This window comes from Capricornis sumatraensis, chromosome 18 (genome assembly GCF_032405125.1).
Source record: "Capricornis sumatraensis isolate serow.1 chromosome 18, serow.2, whole genome shotgun sequence".
NCBI lineage: Eukaryota > Metazoa > Chordata > Mammalia > Artiodactyla > Bovidae > Capricornis > Capricornis sumatraensis.
In genome coordinates, this window is record NC_091086.1 from 13,564,549 (window position 1) to 13,582,047 (window position 17,499).

The window sequence follows — 17,499 nt, forward strand, 5'->3', positions numbered from 1 at the left end:
ATTGTAGAACGAGCCCATCAACGCCTTAAACATCAATTATTAAAACAAAAAAAGGGGAATGAACTGTATAGCCCCTCACCGCATAATGCCTTAAATCATGCTCTTTATGTTCTAAACTTTTTAACTTTAGATGCAGAAGGCAATTCAGCAGCCCAACGTTTTTGGGGAGAACGGTCTTCATGCAAAAAACCACTTGTACGATGGAAGGATCCACTTACCAATTTGTGGTATGGGCCAGACCCTGTATTAATATGGGGATGGGGACATGTTTGTGTTTTTCCACAGGATGCCGAAGCGCCGCGCTGGATCCCGGAGAGGCTGGTACGCGCGACGGAGGGACTCCCTAACATATCAAATGAACCGCATGACATTGGGCGAGCCCACGAGTGAGCTGCCTACCCAAAGGCAGATTGAGGCATTGATGCGATATGCTTGGAATGAGGCTCATGTACAACCTTCAGTGACACCTACAAATATATTGATTATGTTATTATTATTGTTACAGAGGACACAAAACGGAGCGGCTACGGCTTTTTGGGCATACATTCCTGACCCACCTATGATTCAATCATTAGGCTGGGATAAAGAAATAGTACCTGTCTATGTCAACGACACAAGTCTTTTAGGAGGAAAATCAGACACTCATATTTCCCCTCAGCAAGCCAATATCTCCTTTTATGGTCTTACTACACAATATCCTATGTGCTTTTCTTATCAATTACAACATCCTCACTGTATACAGGTGTCAGCTGATATATCCTATCCTCGAGTGACTATTTCTGGCATTGATGAAAAAACCGGAAAAAGATCGCACCGTGATGGAACTGGACCTCTCGACATTCCGTTTTGTGGCAAACATCTAAGCATCCGCATAGGAATAGACACTCCTTGGACTTCATGTCGAGCCCGGGTTGCGTCGGTGTACAACATCAACAATGCCAATACCACCTTTTTATGGGATTGGGCACCTGGGGGAAAACCTGATTTTCCTGAATATCGAGGACAGCATCCACCCATTCTCTCTGTAAACACTGCTCACACATATCAAACAGAACTGTGGAAACTTTTGGCTGCTTTTGGTCATGGCAATAGTCTATATTTACAACCCAATATCAGTGGGAGTAAATATGGTAATGTAGGAGTTACGGGGTTTTTATATCCCCGAGCTTGTGTCCCTTACCCATTCATGTTGATACAAGGCCATATGGAAATAACATTGTCATTGAATATTTATCATTTAAATTGTTCTAATTGCATACTTACTAATTGCATAAGAGGTGTTGCAAAAGGAGAACAAGTTATAATAGTAAAACAACCTGCTTTTGTAATGTTACCAGTTGAAATAACTGAAGCTTGGTATGACGAGACTGCTTTAGAATTGCTACAACGCATTAACACGGCTCTTAACCGCACTAAAAGAAGTGTGAGCCTGATTGTTCTGGGTATAGTATCTTTAATCACCCTTACAGCAACTGCTGTTACTGCTTCTGTATCTCTGGCACAATCCATTCAAGCTGCTCATACTGTAGATTCCTTGTCATATAACGTTACTAAAGTAATGGGAACACAAGAAGATATAGATAGAAAAATAGAAGATAGATTATCAGCTTTATATGATGTGGTTAGAGTTCTAGGAGAACAAGTTCAGAGCATTAGCTTTCGCATGAAAATTCAATGTCATGCTAATTATAAATGGATTTGTGTTACAAAAAAAGGCTTATAATGCATCTGACTTTCCGTGGGATAAGGTGAAAAAACATCTACAAGGGATTTGGTTTAACACTAATGTTTCACTAGACCTATTGCAATTACATAATGAAATTCTTAATATTGAAAATTCTCCTAAAGCTACTCTAAACATAGCTGATACTGTTGACAATTTTTTACAAAATTTATTTTCTAACTTCCCTAGCTTGCATTCACTGTGGCGAAGCATAATTGCTGTGGGCGCAGTTTTGATTGTTGTGCTTATCGTGATTTGTTTGGCTCCTTGTTTTATTCGTAGTATTGTTAAAAAATTCTTACACATGAAAATTCTGATACATAAAAACATGTTGCAACACCGACACCTTATGGAGCTTTTAAAGAATAAAGAGAGGGGAGCTGCGGGGGACTGCCCGTGAAGGGTTAAGTCTTGGGAGCTGCTCGGCAGGTATGCAGAGCCTTAGGCATTGTCCTAAGCTCCCTGTCCCGCCACCCTTAGAGGGGAGCTGCGGGGGACTGCCCGTGAAGGGTTAAGTCTTGGGAGCTGCTCGGCAGGTATGCAGAGCCTTAGGCATTGTTCCTGAGCTCCCTGTCCCGCCACCCTTGAAGAGTTTTTACAGCCCTTAAGGTCAGGGTGTCCTGCAACATGTCATAGAAGATAGATTACTTATTATACTCTGTACACAATGGTAAGGGTCTAGTGATTGTATCCTGAAGTTAAAAAATAATCCTGTACATGTCTTAAGTCACGTACATTATCCTATAAATATTATAGCCTAATAAAGAAAGGCATCAGCCATTTGTGGTCTGATCCTCTCAACCCCATCTTTTGTCTCTCTCTTGTTTTTCTTAGCGGGGACGCTCCGTTCTCTCCCTGTGCAGGTGCAACTCTTGCTTGTGCTGGCCGCGGCAGGAAGCCATACCAAGTAATCTTCTGTTACATTTCATTGGCCAAGATGATCATAAGCTGCCAGAGGAGTGAAGGAAAATAGCTTTGGCTGGACACATGACTACCCTGAACAAAATTACATCTGACAGAGAAAAAGGGGAATATCTATTAGATATTAACTAGGCAACTTGTTGTATATGACATGAATATAAATAGTTTTTCTTCAGTGAAAGCACTGGGTTAAAACTCAACATTCAAAAAAACTAAGATCATGGCATCCAGTCCCATCACTTCATGCCAAACAGGTAGGGAAACAATGGAAACAGTGACAGACTTTATTTTTTGGGGCTCCAACGTCACTGCGGACAGTGAGTGCAGCCAAGAAATTAAAAGACACTTGCTCCTTGGAAGAAAAGCTGTGAAAAACCTAGACACTGTGTTAAAAATCAGAGACATTATTTTGCTTAAAAAGTTAGTCAAAGTTATGGTTTTTCCAGTAGTCATGTACAGATGTGAGAGCTGGACTATAAAGAGGGCTGAGCAGTGAAGGATTGATGCTTTCGAACTGCGGTGTTGGAGAAGACTCTTCAGATCCCTTGGACGGCAAGGAGTTGAACCATGCTTTAGGATCCTAAAGGAAATCAACCTTGAATTTTCACAGGAAGGACCAGTGCTAAAGCTCCAATACTTTGGCCACCTGATGTAAAGAGCCAACTCATCTGAAAAGACCCTGATGCTGGGAAAGATTGAAGGCAGGAGGAGAGGGGATGACAGAGGATGAGGTGGTTGGTTGGATGGCATCACCGACTCGATGGACATGAGTTTGAGCAAGCTCTGGGAGATGGTAAAGGACAGGGAAGCCTAGTATGTTGCTGTCCATGGGGTCATAAGAGTAGGATACGACTGAGTGACTTAGCAACAACAATATGAAAAATATCACATTTTCTTTCTCTTAAACTGAGCCTAAACTTACCAAATACTCTGTGCTTTAGCTTATATATCATGTTAGATTAAACTGAATCAAAAGAACAAATGTCACTGGTCTTCTCAAACTTGTTATTACTCTTGTACTTCAAGTTCCTTTTTCCTCAATGCATAGTATCATTCAGGAATTTGAAATCTGCAGATAGTAGTAGTATTTGACAAAGAAAATCCCGACAAAATACTGCTTTTAATCCTGAAAGCATTCTTGTGCCATACTTTGTATACCTGGGTAAGAAATAAAGCATTCCTCTAGGGTGAGTAGGAAAGACGACTAGGCTACCTCTTCGCTTCCCCTTTCCCATGGCTGTCACTATTAGCTAACTGGTTAACTAGGTGGCTAGTATTTTAGACCTAGAGGTGCCTGGGCCACCTTAATCAAGAGAGCTTTTTCACTGTGATTTTATGAATTTCTGTTGCACAGAGGAAGCCAACTCTGACTCCACGTTGGAACTGTTTCTTTAACTTGCTTTTCGTTGTTTTTGCTATTATAATCATACAGAATGGTTTGCTCAGGGAATCCTGCCCCTCTGCCTGACTGTTAAAGCACCTTTGTTCAGAACCCTGTTCACCTGTGGATGGCAGGAAGGAAGAAATTAACACATCCTGTGCCTGAGGCTGGAGAAGGCAATGGCACCCCACTCCAGTACTCTTGCCTGGAAAATCCCATGGACGGAGGAGCCTGGTAGGCTGCAGTCCATGGGGTCGCGAAGAGTCGGACACGACTGAGCGACTTCACTTTCACCTTTCACTTTCATGCTTTGGAGAAGGAAATGGCAACCCACTCCAGTGTTCTTGCCTGGAGAATCCCAGGGATAGGGGAGCCAGGTAGGCTGCCCTCTATGGGGTCGCACAGAGTTGGACACGACTGAAGCGACTTAGCAGCAGCAGCAGCAGCAGCAGCAGCTGCCTGAGGCTTGCCAATCTAGATGTTTGCAAGATTAATGGCCTTTTTCCTTTGCTTCCTCACCTCCCCTCATCTCTGATCTATAAAAGAACCTGCTATCCAGATGCCGTAAGATGGTTATTTTCAGGTGCTAGCCTACCTTCATTTTGGTCTCCTGGCTCCCTGATCAAAGTCTTTTTCTTTCCTCAATATCTCCTCTCTCAGACTGATTGGCCTATCAAGCTGCAAGCAGAGCCAGCTTGGACTTGGTAACAATTCTGCCCATTAAGCCTAACGGAGGGTCAGAGATGGTGGTGAATCTTTTCTTCCATTCACTAAATAAATATATAAACCAAATGTATAACTGTTCTCTGGAATCTGGGGGGAAAAAAAAAAACTTCGAGAGCAATTACCCTTAAAAAATGTGGAAAGTTGGTTTGGTTTTTTTTTTGGCTTTTCAAAAACTAACAGATTATATAATTTTGCTTAATGTATATGTGAGGAAGTCTTACAAGTTTTCTTTCTAACTGTTCAGTGCAGTTCAGTTCAGTCTCTCAGTCATGTCCGACTCTTTGCGACCCCATGAATCGCAGCACGCCAGGCCTCCCTGTCCATCACCAACTCCCGGAGTTCACTCAGACTCACGTCCATCGAGTCAGTGATGCCATCCAGCCATCTCATCCTCGGTCGTCCCCTTCTCCTCCTGCCCCCAATACCTCCCAGCATCAGAGTCTTTTCCAACGAGTCAACTCTTTGCATGAGGTGGCCAAAGTACTGGAGCTTCAGCTTTAGCATCATTCCTTCCAAAGAAATCCCAGGGCTGATCTCCTTTAGAATGGACTGGTTGGATCTCCTTGCAGTCCAAGGGACTCTCAAGAGTCTTCTCCAACACCACAGTTCAAAAGCATCAATTCTTTGGCGCTCAGCCTTCTTCACAGTCCAACTCTCACATCCATACATGACCACAGGACAAACCATAGCCTTGACTAGATGGACCTTTGTTGGCAAAGTAATGTCTCTGCTTTTGAATATGCTATCTAGGTTGGTCATAACTTTTCTTCCAAGGAGTAAGCATCTTTTAATTTCATAGCTGCAATCACCATCTGCACTGATTTTGGAGCCCAAAACAATAAAGTCAGCCACTGTTTCCATTGTTTCCCCATCTATTTCCCATGAAGTGATGGGACCAGATGCCATGATCTTCACTTTCTGAATGTTGAGCTTTAGGCCAACTTTTTCACTCTCCTCTTTCACTTTCATCAACAGGCTTTTTAGTTCCTCCTCACTTTCTGCCATAAGGGTGGTGTCATCTGCATATCTGAAGTTATTGATATTTCTCCTGGCAATCTTTTTTTTTTTTTTTTCCTGGCAATCTTGATTGCAGCTTGTGTTTCTTCCAGTCCAGCATTTCTCATGATGTACTCTGCACAGAAGTTAAATAAGCAGGGTGACAATATACAGCCTTGACGTACTCCTTTTCCTATTTGGAACCAGTCTGTTGTCCCATGTCCAGTTCTAACTGTTGCTTCCTGACCTGCATACAGATTTCTCAAGAGGCAGGTCAGGTGGTCTGGTATTCCCATCTCTTGAAGAATTGTCCACAGTTTATTGTGATCCACACAGTCAAAGGCTTTGGCATAGTCAATAAAGCAGAAATAGATGTTTTTCTGGAACTCTCTTGCTTTTCCCATGATCCAGCGGATGTTGGCAATTTGATCTCTGGTTCCTCTGCCTTTTCCAAAACCAGCTTGAACATCTGGAAGTTCATGGTTCACATATTGCTAAAGCCTGGCTTGGAGAATTTTGAGCATTATTTTACTAGCCTGTGAGATGAGGGCAATTGTGGGGTAGTTTGAGCATTCTTTGGCATTGCCTTTCTTTGGGATTGGAATGAAAACTGACCTTTTCCAGTCCTGTGGCCACTGCTGAATTTTCCAAATTTGCTGACAGATTGAGTGCAGCACTTTCACAGCATCATCTTTCAGGATTTGAAATAGCTCTACTGGAATTCCATCACCTCCACTAGCTTTGTTCGTAGTGATACTTTCTAAGGCCCTCTTGACTTCACATTCCAGGATGTCTGGCTCTAGATGAGTGATCACACCATCGTGATTATCTGGGTCATGAAGATCTTTTTTGTACAGTTCTTCTGTGTATTCTTGCCACCTCTTCTTAATATCTTCTGCTTCTGTTAGGTCCATACCATTTCTGTCCTTTATCGAGCCCATTTTTGCATGAAATGTTCCCTTGGTATCTCTAATTTTCTTGAAGAGATCTCTAGTCTTTCCCATTCTGTTGTTTTCCTCTATTTCTTTGCATTGATAGCTGAAAACGGCTCTCTTATCTCTTCTTGCTATTCTTTGGAACTCTGGATTCAGATGCTTATATCTTTCCTTTTGACCACAGCCTTGTCTAACTCAATGAAACTAAGCCATGCCTGCGTGGCAACCCAAGACGGGCGGGTCATGGTGGAGAGGTCTGACTGAATGTGGTCCACTGGAAAAGGGAATGGCAAACCACTTCGGTATTCTTGCCTTGAGAACCCCATGAACAGTATGGAAAGGCAAAATGATAGCATACTGAAAGAGGAACTCCCCAGATCAGTAGGTGCCCAATATGCTACTGGAGATCAGTGGAGAAATAACTCCAGAAAGAATGAAGGGATGGAGCCAAAGCAAAAACAATTCCCAGCTGTGGATTTGACTGGTGATAGAAGCAAGATCTGATGCTGTAAAGAACAATATTGCATAGGAACCCTGGAATGTCAGGTCCATGAATCAAGGGAAATTGGAAGTGGTCAAACAGGAGATGGAAGAGTGAACGTTGACATTCTAGGAGTCAGAGAACTAAAATGGACTGGAATGGGTGAATTTAACTCAGATGACCTTTCTTGTCGATAAACTAGCAATAACATTAGTATGTCCCTCAAAGGATGGTTATGAGAATTAAATGAGCTGATTTCTACCAGGAAGTTAGTAGAATGCCTTGCAGATTGCTAACAATTAAAAACACTAGCCATTATTTTAGCCATTAGGAATTTCTCTTTTCTAATACAATTTAAGTGCTCTTTTCTGGGTCATTTATATCAGCAACCTCTAAGTCTGGAGGTGTTGCAAGTTTCTCTTACCATGGTTTTATTTCCCTTGTGACATATACTACCAATGCAATGAGAACTCTGAACATATTTCTTTCTGCTTATAACTTAACCAAATAATAATTAAAGCAAGCATAAAGTGTTAGTTGCTTAGTCGTGTCTGACTCTTTGCGACCCCATAGATTGTAGCATGCCAGGCTCCTCTGTCCATGTCCATGGAATTTTCCAGGCAAGAATACTGGAGTGGGTAGGCCATTCCCTGCTCCAGGGGATCTTCCCAACCCAGGGATTGAACCCGGGTTTCCTGCATTGCGACTTTCTATATTGCAGGCTTCCCTGGTGGCTCAGATGATAAAGCGTCTGCCTGCAATGCAGGAGACCCGGGTTCGATCCCTGGGTCAGGAAGACCCTCCGGAGAAGGAAATGGCAACTCAATCCAGCATTCTTGCCTGGAAAATCCATGGTCAGAGTAGCCAAATAGTTTACAGACCATGGGGTTGCAGAGTCTGACACATCACTTTCACTTTCTCTCCTGCATTTTGGCGGGCAGATTCGTTACCCTTAGAGTCACCAGGGAAGCAAGCATATGCAACAACAAGAATCAGAGCTAAAGAACTCTTACTCCCTACAAAACTTTTTAAGACAAAAGCTTCAAAGCATATTTTAAAACACTTTGGTAGCGATTTATAGCATGTATTAATCTGATAGACTCATTTTTTCAGTTCTTTATCCACTTAGAGCCCATGGATCTTCAGAATATGGGTAAACACAGAGGCAAGGTATTGTGTATCTCAGCCAAAGAGGGAAGTAAATGATGATTTTTTTCCCCCTTAAAACACTCAGAGCTTTACCTTGTTGCAAGTGCAGAGAATGAAGCCTGAGTTTCCTCACTTGACACTCCTCATGAGAAGGAGACAGCACTTCTCCACCAGGGCTCAGCAGGAAAGATCCTTGCCACAGAAATAGAGCTGAGTTTAGCTGCTTGAATGAGGGGCCACTGGGCTAGGTGAGTGTGACTTTGATTACTAAAGCATGGTCAGACACCTGAAAGAGAGCTTCCCATGCATAAGTGGCCACCGACTACAATAACAGCTAAAATCCAATCACACTCATGCATTTCAAACATAAAAAGTTGTATTGGCTAACTTTACTTTAAGGCCCAAGTCTTCAACACCTGTAGCCTGGTAGCCAATAGGACATCTTGCCAAAGCGGCAATCGTTTGGAATTGCCCCAGGGACTCTGATTTACAAATAGCCCTTGAAATATAAATTCAAGAGATATATAACTTAATTCATTTCAGATTTCCTGTGAATAAAACCCTGCTATTCAAAATTCCTGATCAATTAAATCTTATTCAGTGTTAAGGGCCAGAAAAATGGGTAAATATTTTATAACATTTAAGATTTCTGTTAATTAAATACTACAAATAAAACATTAGAGATGTGAAATTGATTTTTATGAGCAACTAGAAAAGTCTATTTGGTGAAAAACATGAGTTAAATATATCTCTATCAACAAGTGTTCTATGAAGTATTTATTGACTTCGTTGACTATTAGTAAATTCATGAAAGGCTGGAACTGCGATTAATATTTCCGAGGAATTAAAGAAGCAATTTCAAACCTATTGGATGAGCTGAAAACAATGCCGCAGCTCTTGAATGGTGAGTTTATTTTCCAGAGATTACGGAGTAACATAATACTATTTCTCAATTCATTTATTAAACATATTTAAACCATGGCCTTCATTACTTTAAAGAAATCTATCATGCTTTAAATACTTCTTCCATGGGAGTGTAATTAGCAAAAGGGCCCTGGGCGCTAAGGCAGATGAAATACGTTGGGAGAGGAAGGGGAGGAGAGGAGGGTGGAGCCGCCGTTCGCCTGGGGATAGTTTGAGTGTGCTAGACTGAGAAAGAGGAAAGGTCAACGCAGGGATCTGTTGGTTCCTGGTAATCTCAAAATGGAAGTCTTGTCTTGTCCAGATTGGGTTTTTCCAGATTGTGAAAAACCTCCTTTCTGCTTCCATCCTCCAGCGTGGCAGTGGATTTAGGAGGGAGGTGGCGGGCGGGTGCCAGTGGTCCTCGCCCGCACTCTCTGCATCCCGGCCCGAGGTCGGCTGGCCTCGCCCACCCTGGGTAAATTCCCGGAGGTCCCGCCCCTCGCTGGAGGAGAACTCCCCGGGGGAGTGCAAACGGGCGTCTGCGAATGTTGACAGTCAAGGAATACGCACATTCAGCGTCGAGGTCCCCGCGGCTTACCCGCACCTATTTTTATAGCTAAGCCAAGGTCACTCTTTAATACCGGGCCAGCGCCTGAGCTGCGGCGTCGCTCCCTGCCTAGCGACGGCAGCCGGGGCGGGGAGAGGGGCCGCGGGGGGCGGGGCGGGGCGGGGGCCGCGGGGCGCCCCCCGGCTGGCCGAGCCCACACCTGCCCGGCGCCCGCGAGACCCGTGAGCCGGGCTGGAGGCAGGGCGGCGTCCCCGGCGCCGAGGAGGGGCCGTGCGGCGCGGGCGGGCGGGGGGATTCGCGGTGGGCGAGGGCGCCGCGCGGCCGCAGAGCCTGGAGGCGCTGCGGCGCGAGTGCGTCACTCCGGCGGAGGGCACGGTGGGCTTGCGGCCGGCCCGCCGACCAGGAGCCGGGTGTCCCGGGCGGGGCGGGCAGGCGGCCGCGCTCGCCCCGGGGGCCGCGAGCGGCGCGGCCCGGGCCCGGCCGGGGGTCGCCAGCGAGCCGCCACCGGCTCCATTCATTCCCGCGGCTCCGCCTCCTTTCCCGGGCTCCTCCGGCGGCTCCGGCGGCGCGTCCGAGGTGAGTGCGCGGCCCGTCCCGGGCTGGGGTCTCCCGGCCCAGGCCGAAGCTGCCGGGTTCGGCCTCGCGCCCCGCCGGCCTGGCCCCGCACAGCCGCGGGCAGTGACGCGGGCACGAGCTGCGGGCCTCCGCGAGGGCTCGGGCGCGGCGCAGGCCCACGCCGGCCGCCGGCCGCCCGGGCTCGGGGCGCTCGTCCAGCTGCGGGCCACTGGCCGGCTCCTCCGAGGGGCGTGCGGTGCGCCCCCAGGTGCGCCGGCCTCCGCGCCAGCGCCACCATTTTGTGTGAGGGAATGCCTCCTTCTCCTTCCTGCGCCCGCCTCGGCCGGATCCCCCGCTGCGGCCTGCCGAGCCCCCTCCCCTCCTGCCTTTCCCACCTGGAGCCTTTCAGTCCGGGCCGGTGGCCTCGGCGTGGGGGAAGCGGACCTGGTGGCGGGTGGGGCGGGAGCGTTCCGGTTCCGCCACGCAGGTGGCCTCCAAGGATGCTCTGACCAGCTCCCTTACCTGTAACCATTTTTGGATTAGGTATTGTATAGCTTCTCTTCTAAAATACAGGTCGTTGCAATTTTGTTCTGGTTCTTGGCTGCCCATTGTGCAATTTTTCGAGGCCTGTGCCCTAGGAAATCAGTGGGTGAAGCTTTGGATTGTTTATGGCTCAGGGATCTGGGTTACATTTACTTCAGATGAAGTATCTCACTGGCTTTTCAGCTTCTGGAAGTTGGTCTGAGTGTCTTATGTGGAGTAGATTCTAAATTAACCACGACCCCTTCCTCTTTTGCGATATCCTTTCAAAACCTCAAAACGTTCTCGTGTGAGGATTCTTGAGTGGGATAGGGACAGGTTGCTAAAAGACTACCCAAAGGAAAAGTTGTATTGTGATTCAGAACTGTTAACACATCCTGTCTTTTTCAAGGGTCTTGAGAATTTGGTAGTTCTTGTTTTTAATTTGTCTCCTCACAAATATACTTAAGTTCCTAGTAGGTTATACTCTGGCCATTTGTATTTTATCACTGCATCACAGGGATTAAAGCCTGGAATGGTGGCTGTTGCATAATACACACAGTTGGGCCCTGAAGGGAGTTCACCAAAATGGATCTGGGTTTGACGTGCCTTGTGTGTCTGTTTGCATGTACAAAAGATGTACAGGTTATCTTTGCAAGCTGTGTTTTGGTTTTCTCCTACAAGAGGAACGATTTTTATTAACTAATGTGCACAAGGTTAAGTTTTTGGTATATGGACAAGACTTTTAAGTTTTTGGTTTTTAAAAATCTTTGCTAGTCTCTTTTGATTTGTGGGGTGGGGGGCAATGTGGGTGCAAGTCCATTTGTGATAAGACTTCCAGCACAAACAATGATAAAATACCAGTCTTTCGTGGAGAGCTTGTATGCTGTCGTAGTGGACTCCTCTGAATTTATGATGAGGATTGGTTTAGGGAACTTATATGAGTAGCAACATTGCTTGCTCCTTGAGTGATTACAACCTAAGATGCTTTACCTGTGGATTTTAGATTCTAACCTGTTCCAGATTAGTCTGATCTTTTAAATAGTATTCAAATCATTACAAATTTCTCTAATAGCTTTGTAATATACCTCAAACAAAAGACTTAACTTTGATTTGGAGAAAAAAATATTTTATAATTAGATGCTTTTGAGAGTCATCTATTTAAACTTTTTAAACCCATCCACTCTAAACTTTTTTCTGATTAGTTGAAGACTCTTTCACTTACTGTCTGAAAATAAATGATTCCACCTCATGTACCATCCCTAGCAGAAATGTCATGCTTCTCCCTGCTGACATGTTTTTTGGAGGAGAATTAGGTGAAAGGGACCTTGGACCTTGAGAGATGAGTCTTGTTTTAGAGAACTTAAGGATTGCCTGTGCCCTGACTGGACCTGTTATAGGTCCCTGAGGATTGACATTGTTCTGCCAGGAAGTTCAGCACAGAGTAAAAAGAGAAAAAAAGAGCGTGATTTTAGTTACTAGCTTTTCCGATGAGGTGTTAGTTTTAGGTTACACCAGAGGTACCTTTCATTTATTCAACACACACTGAGTGTCTTATGCTGTGGGGTGCAAAAACAGACAAACTCCACTCTCACGATGCTTATAGTCCAACGTTGTGGATTAAAATGTTAAAAATTCCTTAATCTAAGTGCACAGAGGTTTTGGCTAATATGTATTGAGAACAAATCAATTTAGTAAATTGCCTTTTTTAAAACAGCCCAGATTGCATGTGGGGGGACCCCTGCATTTATGGATTCAGGAGAGGAGAAAGAGGGTTCAGTTGCTGAAAGAAACTGAGAAAGGAAAGAAACTAATAAACTTGAGAGTATTGTCCAAGGAAAGAGAAACTTGACAGTAGTCAATTGGGTCTGATCTGTCATAAGGACAAGAGGGGTAAAATGAAAGTAATCCCTTGAATTTGGGAATCGAGAGGTTATTATTGGAGGAGTGATATCAGTATAGTGATAATGGAGAAGCCAATTTCAGTGAATAGCTATAGAGAAAAAGTCAATGACCTTAGTCTATAAAAGTCAAGGAATTTAGTCTATAAAGTCTTTATAAATATTACTAATGCTTTCAAGTTTACATCAACTGGCCCTTCATATATCAGATGAACTTATTCTGATTCTTAAGTTAACAGTAGTTGTCACTCAGAGGCAGTATAATGCCACAATTTAAGCCAAATAGGTATGTTTCAACTTTGCCTTGTAAGAGTAGTTAAAATAGAGCTTATCTCAAAATGTTAGCAGAATTAAATGTGATAACATTCCTAAAGGTGAGCTACTACTAGTATCGTCATCAGTGAAATTAGAATTTTTTTTTTAAGTATCTAGTTCAGTGTTCCTCAACTTTTTCTCCTTTTTATTATGTTCTCCCCACAGTCATGCAGCGTACAGCACTTTTTTGAGGTACGTTTCAAAACCAGGACTTTTTCTTTTTTAAAATTGTGTTCTCTACCACTTGTCAGTCAGAGCTTTTGCTCTTCATGAGATAAAGTATAACCAAAATGAGTTGAGTTGGTAGAGTTCAAATTAAAAACAAGAAAATCTTTTGGTTTTCGTTAGTTTGTGTATTAATGTGGGGAAATGAGTGTTGTTTTGAAAAATTGAATGTAATGTATATAGTCCCCCATATAGCTCTTATGGATCCCAGAATAAGAATCTTATCTTCTTATTTTAGATCTGGATACTTCCCTGGAGGCCCAGTGGTTAAGACTCTGCATGTCCACTGCAGGGACATGGGTTCGATCCTTGGTCAGGGATCTACTATCCCACATGCTGTGTGGTAGGGCCAAAAAATAAAAGTTAAAAAAAAAATTGTTTTTTATATCTGGTCCTATTTTCTATTAATTGCTTATGCGTATGAGTGGCAAATATAGTTATATTTAGCAAAAAGCAACCACATGTTCGAAGTATTGATATTTAGCTTTGTAATTTAATGCATATTTAAAAGTATTTGAAATTAATTTCAAGGCTGAGATTTATTGATAAAATTTTCTAGAGCATTAGAAAAGAACTGAGGTGATTCTAAGTGAAGTGAAACTTTGGTGAATACTAACTTTTTGTATCTGAGCAGCTTTTCAGAACGGCAACAAGAACAAAAAGCATAGTTCTATAAAATGATTCCTGTGATTTTACAGTTGCATATACAAATAATCACTCAGCTGAATTCTGTGGACTCTTGGCTCTCCTGTCTAGAACTGGCTTAGATTTGTGCCTTGGGTGGAGAGATGTTACTCCAGTCAGAACTGGAATGTATTGGCAGTCACTGACGGTACTCTCTGAAGAGCTAATTAGTTGATCTGTATTTTCATGAGGTGTGATACATTTGTGGATAGATTTTACTGTTGGAAATGCTCATTTCTCTTGACTCTGTAGAGGTATGTTGACTAAGCCTAAGGTTTCATCTGTATATTGACACCTCAGATATTTGAAGGGAAGTTTCTTGCCTTCTAAGACTTGTCCAACAGGACCTGCCCTCACTGATTTCTCCCTAGTTCCTTTTCCTCATCTTCCATACTGTTGTTTCCAAATCCTTTGCCATCCTGATTGTTTTTCAGTGTTCAGTTCAGTCACTCAGTCATGTCTGACTCTTTGCGACCCCATGAACTGTAGCACGCCAGGCCTCCCTGTCCATCTCCAACTCCCAGAGTTTACCCAAACTCTTGTCCATTGAGTCGGTGATGCCATTTCAGTGTAGTTTTCTTAAGATGTGATCCTCAGGATGGAATAAAAGGCTGAATGGAGTCTGACATATGAAGAGGCCAGGGGTCCTTTTCCGTTTCTGCATCTCCTAATTGTTGTTTAGTCGCTCAGTCATGTCCAGCTCTTTTTGACCCCATGGACTGCAGCATGCCAGGCTTCCCTGTCCTTCACCATCTCCCAGAGTTTACTCAAACACGTGTCCACTCAGTCAGTGATGCTATCCGACCTATCTAAAGGAAAGCGTTGATTTCCTTTAGGATTGACTGGTTTGATCTCCTTGCTGTCCCAGGGACTCTCAAGAGTCTTCTCCAGCACCACAGTTTGAAAGAGTCAATTCTTCAGCGCTCAGCCTTCTTTATGGTCCAGTTCTCACATTGGTACATGACTGCTGGAAAAACCATAGCTTTGACTAGATGGACCTTTGTCAGCAAAGTGATGTCTGTGCTTTTTAATATGCTGGGTTTGTCATAACTTTCCATGCAAGGAGCAAGCATCTTTTAATTTCATGGCTGCAGTCACCATCCGCAGTGATTTTGGAGCCCAAGAACATGAAGTCTGTCACTGTTTCCCCATCTATTTGCCACAAAGTGATGGGACCAGATCCCATGATTTTAGTTTTTTGAATGTTGAGTTTTAAGCCAGATTTTTCACTCTCCTCTTCCACTTTCATGAAGAGGTGCGTTAGTTTTTCTTCACTTTCTGCCATAAGGGTGGTGTCATCTGCATATTTGAGGTTATTGGTATTTCTCCTGGCAGTCTTGATTCCAGCCTATGCTTCATCCAGTCCAACATATCTCATGGTATACTCTGCATAAAAGTTAAATAAGCGTGGTGACAGTATGTATCCTTGAGGTACACCTTTCCTAATTTTGAATGAAGCCCTATTGTGGGATCATTTTGCTTTAACTTAGGGAAAAAACCACTTGCTCATAATTCATATTGACTCTAGTACCAGCTGAATCTCTTTTATTTTGTCAGCTTTTAAGTTTCCCTTTCATTTTAAAATGGTTGGGTTTGTATTCACTGTGTAGTAAACATTTTAAAATTCTGAAGGTGGATCGTGGTGATTAGAACAAGTATCTAAAGTCTGAAGAGAGGACACTGCAAGATTCAAAAAAATCTAACACTTAATGAGCGACTGAACAATATGCTTGATATATGATATTTGTATGATCAGGTAATTATGGGTTATATGGACTTTTATCTTGATCTAGGGACCTGATTAAATCCCTCTGGAGAGAGATTGCCTAAGTTTAGAGACTGACTCTGCCACTTAACAGCTGTGTGAACTTGGCAACTTGACATTTTCACACTTGAGGCTCCTCTTTGGAAGAATGTGTGTAAGAATAGTTAACCTCATAGAATCATTTTGAGGAATAAATTATTTATTATGTGTAGAATATTGAGCATAATGCCTCATGCAAGGGAAGCAAGCAGCGAATGATAGTTCTTTCATCATCAGAAAATATTTTGAGTTAGAATGAATGATTATTCATTAGATGGTACCAACCTTTTGTAAATTAAGTGCCTTTTTCCCTGTCTTCTTCCTCTAAGTGGTCATGCATGACCTAAGGTATTAGTTAGAAAGGACATCAGAGATCATTTGATCCATCCCTACTTTTTTGGAAAAATTATGCTTCTCTGGAGTTCTGAGCCTGGTAGAATAGATGAAGAAAAGATAGAATAGGTAAATTACACTCTCCTGTGATAAGTATGTTAAAAGAAGTATGCATGAGGAACTTGCAAGAAACTCATATACGTTTCTCAAGTTGTCTCCCTTCATTTTTGCCTATTAATCCATCCTACACGCAGCTGCTGGGTTAATTGTCTTAAACCATAGCCTTAGGTGTCTCTCTTCTGCTCAGGATCTTTTAATTACCTCCTTCTGTGTGCAAAATAAAATCCAAACTCTTTAATCTGGTGTTCTTGGCCTGTTATTTCTATCCTCAATTTATTTTCCTAGTGTACATGCCCCTACTTTTTATATACCTTAACTCTCTCGATGAATCCAACTACTTGCTATTCTCAGTATGCTTTCTGGCTTCCTTTTAGCATTCCCGTCCTAGAGGGTCTCCCCTTCTCTCTGCCTGTTGAGAGACCATCTATTGCTCTTCCTCTAGCTGCAGAACTTCACATGGATTTCATCTGTGGCAGTTCTTTGTTCTAGCACCAGTGTGTGGTTTGTTTATGCAAACTTGTTCAGTCATTCATCATTCGTTTATATAGTAATATGTATTGAAGCCAGGTGGCTCAGTGGTAAAGAATCTGCCTGCAAAGCAGGAGATGCAGGTTCAGTTCCTAGGTTGGGGAGACCCCTGGAGAAGGAAATGGCAACCAACTCCAGTATTCTTTGCCTGGGAAATCCCACGGACAGAGGAGCCTGGCAGGATACAGTCCTTAGGGTCGCGAAGAGTCGGACACGACTTAGCGATTAAACAACAAATATATTGAAGCCAGAGAGGAAGGCTACTACTATTTCTTTTCCCCTGGGCCTGCTGCCAATGAAATGTAAGAAAACAGTTTCACTTGATCTTGTTAAGCATACACACCTGAGTTTGCAGGAAGATTGCAAGAGTAGGTGTATGAGGCTGTGGCTTGCAGTACAGAGTGGGAGAAGCCTGGAAGGGAAAGTGGAATGTTTAGCCTGTAGTTGGGAGGCTGCTTTTTTTTTTTTTTCCAAGTTGGTGTGATACTCTGCAAGGAGCAGCAACCCTTGGTTACATTTTTTTGTTGTGTAGTGAAAATATTAGGAAATGGGGTGAGGTGGTGGTGATGGTGGTAGTGGTGATTGCCACTCAGCAGAATATTTCATAAGTTGTAAGCCAATGTTAAGAACCAAGGTTTGTTTTTGTTTTAGTATTTCCTTTAAAATGGAAATATCCATCTTCATGGTTCTAATGAGACATATCTCTGTGATATTATATGGTAAAGATATGTA

The 17,499-nt window shown here is 43.3% G+C and overlaps 1 pseudogene; it reads left to right on the plus strand.

Annotated features, from left to right (window-relative positions):
- Positions 1–286: 286 nt before the first annotated feature.
- LOC138094665 (endogenous retrovirus group K member 9 Env polyprotein-like) lies at positions 287–2,123 on the plus strand (annotated as a pseudogene).
- Positions 2,124–17,499: the final 15,376 nt, after the last annotated feature.